Raw genomic sequence first — 4835 nt, 5'->3', positions numbered from 1 at the left:
TCCCTCTAGTCTTTAAACAATGTACACTAATGGTGTTACATTGATTTTGTCGGGAACTAGTGGTGCTGCCATTTCTCCAAAGTGTTCAAGGAGCTATTTTTCAACATCACAACACCAGGCCACATGTTGTCCTTGCTATTGTAAGCAACCTGAGTGGCCTGTGGGTGCTACCATGACCTGCAGCATCTTCAGACTGGTCTCCCATCAAGCACATCTGGGATGCTATTTTGTCGTCAATTGCACAGGGAGCTGCCAGCAGCGGATCTTGATGATTTACCAAGTGCATTCAGCGTGGCAGAACATTCCTCAGAAAACCATTAATAACCTGACTGATAGCAGCCAAGGCTGTAAGTGCAGGGATTTCTGCACTTGGAGCTCATATTCGATCCTGAATAAATCGAGAAGTTTTGAAAACGTTGTCTCCATTTTCTCATCATTTGCATATCATTACCATGCCTATTCATCCTGTGATTTCCATAATTCCACAACTTTGTGTTGCAATTTCACTGTTAAGGAGTGTAGAACAAGCGATCAAACAATCCCAGGGTTAACGTAAAAATTAATTCATCGCACACTCATAGGAAGTTTTGCTTTTTAGTGCCAATTTATTTATACAAATGAAATGTAGAAAAAATAACAGTGGTGAAGGCGACAATAGGTAGACGTTTCGGCCACACTGGCCTTATTCATTAAGTCGCTACTGCAAAAAAGATAAATAGCATGATGAGAAAAAAATATAACAAAAGATGCATAGTTGAAAGTCATACATAAGAATACATCTCGGTTGACACTGAGTTACGAAAGAGGTAGGTAACGGAATAGACGGTGTCAAAAAAAGGGAGGAGGAGAAAGGGGGAGATGGAAAGGGGAGGGAGAGAGGAGGGGGGTTGGGGTGGAGGGCTGGGATAGGATGGAGGCAGAGGAATATTATATACAAATAAAAGCAGTTAAAAACAGTCAAGGTATACCAGGGGGAGCACAGGTATTTGAGTATAGGGGGTTCCTTACTTGTATCAAGTTTATTTTAGCAGGAAGGCACCATAGAAGGTAGAGAGCAGTTCCAGTCAGAAGCTGCAACAATGAGGGGATACGGATCAGTATCATGAGGCATGGGGTAGAATGCCTAAGTTAGTGGATATAAGTACCTTAACAAAAGACAGGGGTTCATCAGCCTGTGGAGAGCTGAAATAGAAGTATTGCCGGTTACCAGTGCTGTCAAAGGGTTTGGATAAGGGGTAAAGCCCATAGGGGTCAATAAGTACCTGCAGTTCCTGTATCAGGGGTGTCTCTAGATGGGGAGTCCCATAAATGGTAGAAGTGGAGGGTACAGGCAGCGTTCCCAGGTTAGGCTGTTGGTAGTGTGGGAGTCAGGCTGCCTTATGTACACAGTGCTGCAGGAAGTGCGTCATCAGGGGGCGTGTCCCGGAAGTTGCATGTTGCTGGTTCGTCATGTGACAGTGGTTGTTTATTGGTAGCCATGGTAACCAGCCACTTCGCACTGTGTAGGGGGTTGAAGTGAGAGAGGGAGTAACTGTGGGCGTGTACAGAGTCACAGAGCTCTGCATGGAGGGCTGAACTGGGAGTAGCAGTAGGATATACAGAGGAATGACGTGCTGTGAGCAGGTCACATGTGGGAGGTGATGCATGCAGGTTATCATGGTGCTGCGACCCTGATATTTGTAGTGTATGAACTGACCCATCATGGCATAGAAGCACAGAGTTTAGTAACCCACAGCAATGGTATGGTAACAGGTAGGAGGTAATGTAAAGTAACCCTATATATTGGGGAGTGACATGCTATGGCAAGTAGGGACGATTCTCCTGAATAATTATGCACAACATGCTATATGGTATATATACTCATAGAGAGGTAGAGAGAGAGAGAATGTCAGGTAATGCCTGTCACAATGTAAAGTGGGGGTGGAAAGGGGGGTTAGTGGTCATGCGTATAAAGACGAAGCGGTAGTGGGGTAGTAGGTACTCACCCGAAGGAAGGGGGATTTTTCAATGGGTCTGTAAAAGAAGGAGTGCATTAGAAGGTCCAATTTAATATACTATTGAATCCCCAAGGGGGTGATTTGTCAGGTATATATACCACTAAGAGGGAACACGTTAGTAAGTTCAATTTATTTCACCATGAGAATTTGGAAGGTATGTATCCCACTAGGAAAAAGATTATGTCAGTAGGTCCAATTTATTTCCCTATTAAGTCCCCCAGGAGAGAGGGTTTGCAGGGTATAGATCCAGTAGGTCTCACGTTGTTTGAGAAGCCTGATATGGTTACCACCCCGTCTGGGTCTGGCTACGTGTTCTAAACCTGAAAACGGAGTTGGGCAACGGTATGCTTTGCTTTAGAGAAATGGTCAGGTAGTGGGGGCCAATTTTTACTGCAGCGGATTGTGGATTTATGACTTGCAATCCGGTCACGTACGTGCTGTGTCGTCTCTCCTACATAGAGTAGGCCGCAAGGGCACTTGACATAAATGACGAAGCTGGAATCGCATGTGAAGAAGCCCTTGATTGGATAACTCTTTCCTGTCCTGGGGTGGGTGACAGAGTCGGATTTAATGATATTAGAGCAGGCAGCACAGTTGAGACAGGGGAATGTCCCGTTGCGACGGGTATTGAGTAAACGTTGGGATGGGAGTGTCCGTGTGCTGCCAAGGTCTGCTCTAACGATTTTATCCTTAATGTTGCATGTTCTCCTGGTGCACATAAGAGCCGGGGTTGAAAATGCCGGAATCTCTGGGTAGGCTTTGGAAAGAAGGGGCCAGTGTTTTTTGATGGTGGCGTTTATTTTCGGCATAAAAGGATGATATGTGTGAACGAATGGTATCCTTTCAATTTTTACGGTGGGTGGATGTTGTGGTGTAGGGGTCAGGGCCCGGTTCCTTTCTAGTAGGAGGAGTTTGGTGGGATAGTTGCGTTCCTGAAATTTTTGTGACATGTCTTGTAATCGCTGTGGAAGAATGTTCTGGTCTGAAACAATCCGGGTGACCCTATGGAACTGAGAACGGGGTAGGCTATTCTTTGTAGTTTTGGCATGGCAACTGGAGTAGTGTAGCAAGCTGTTGCAATCGGTGGGTTTAGTGAATAGATCCGTGGTAAGTTTGCCACGGCCGTCCTGAATGACTAATGTATCAAGGAAAGAAATCTTGTCTGCATCGTGGTTAAGAGTGAATTGTAACTCTGGTCTAATGGAGTTGAGATGGGTGAAAAAGGTGGTAAGAGTATCAGTCGGGCCCTGCCAGATAAGGAAGACGTCATCAATGTAACGGTAATAGGTGGTGCAGTATATTTTAAAGAGATCATTGTTGTAGACAAATTCCTCCTTAAATTTATGCATATACGCATTAGCATACGCTGGCGCTACGTTGGAGCCCATTGCAGTCCCCCGTGTCTGTATGTAGAATTTATCCCTGAATAAAAAGAAGTTCTCATGTAATATAAGGGACAGTAGTTCCAGGCAAAATTCAATTGATGATGGTGCTAAGTTAGATGGCGCGAAACGGTCGTTGTCCTCTTACCCCCGCACCCCAGAACTTGCACCACCCTCCGCATGTGTAATCCTGAATAAACAGGACTATTATCAAGCAACACTGTTGGTGAGTGCATTATCTGTTCCATTTCTATAGCTTTGACGGCACTGACTTAAAACAACCTAGAATTAACCAAACTAAAACTAGCAATCTAGAACCAGTAGACATAGGTCAAAGTGGAGGAAGAGATGGACGTGGCGGTGTAGGTGGAAGAGGCAAGGGATTTGTAATCCAACACGGTTTGTGTTTTGTTTTTTTTTGTTTTTAGGGAACTGACTTAACAGAGCATAGAATGAACCCAAAACAAACTAGCAAGCTACAACCAGGGGGCTGAGGTCCAACTGGAGGAGGAGGTGGATGTGGCGGTGTAGAAGTAAGAGGCGGAGGAGGAGGTAGCCAACACAGTATTTTGGGTTTTTTATTTGGGAAGGAGGCACCCAAATGAAATGAATGTCAAATAAAGTTGAATATTTGCTTGGTGCGGCAGGTATAGTTGTCTTGTCATCCAAAGGTATGGAAAAGTCCTGTGGGATCCACGCCTGATTCATTTTAAGGAATGTTTGCTTCCCCACGTTGAATGTGGACAGGTTGATGTGCCTGTCTGTGATCACACCCCCTGCCGCGCTAAACAAAAGTTGCAACAGTACACTTGCCAGCTACTCCAAGGCATGAAGGGCAAGCTCAGGCCATGTGTCCAATTTAGAGACCCAAAAGTTAAATGGGGCAGACACATCAGTTAGTACGTGGAGACATGTGGACAGGTACTCAATCACCATGTTGTTGTCACGCTACCTCCTGCTAATACACACCATATCAAATGGTAGTGCCGGATGGTGTGGCATGCTCATAAAGTTTTTCCACATTTTGGCCATGCTAACCTTGACTTATGAGGTAGTGGCAGTGACTCAGCTATGTTGGTGACTTCCTACTCCAGTTCTTCTACTGAGCCCCTGCTGTCAGGTTGGAAAGCCATCAGTAGTTTCTCTGCCAGCATGTGCTTGCGTTCACACAATCTGCGATCCCGCTCCAGTGACAGAAGTAATGATGGTACGTCTTCCTTGTGGCAGGGATCCAGCAGGGTGGCCACCCAGTAATCTGCATTGTTAACAATACGGGCAACTCGCTGGTTATTACAGCAGCATCTATTGTTTCATGTGTGCCAGGCTGCCCAGAGTCAACGACAAGCTGTCCTCAGTAACCAATCAACCAAGCTCCAGTGATGCCTGTGAGCTGCTCTGAGTGCCACCCTGCGGTGAACATGGTTGTTCTTCCGCCTGCATCTCCTCTTCCACATCA

General features: G+C 45.6%; 1 long non-coding RNA gene across 1 annotated transcript; it reads right to left on the bottom strand.

Annotated features, from left to right (window-relative positions):
- Window positions 1-585: 585 nt before the first annotated feature.
- On the bottom strand, window positions 586-1429 carry LOC141165339 (uncharacterized). The gene is made up of 3 exons (XR_012251145.1): window positions 1263-1429; window positions 1009-1182; window positions 586-700 (listed from the first exon to the last, which is right to left on the bottom strand). It is a non-coding gene; the product is annotated as an uncharacterized lncRNA (long non-coding RNA).
- Between the last annotated feature and the right edge of the window lie 3406 nt (window positions 1430-4835).

Source organism: Phyllobates terribilis, unplaced genomic scaffold (genome assembly GCF_046119375.1).
Source record: "Phyllobates terribilis strain yellow unplaced genomic scaffold, ASM4611937v1 Scaffold_11__3_contigs__length_659146591, whole genome shotgun sequence".
NCBI classification, from domain to species: Eukaryota; Metazoa; Chordata; class Amphibia; order Anura; family Dendrobatidae; genus Phyllobates; species Phyllobates terribilis.
Note: the sequence above shows the minus strand (reverse complement) of the source record. Positions and strands in the feature narration are given on the sequence as shown.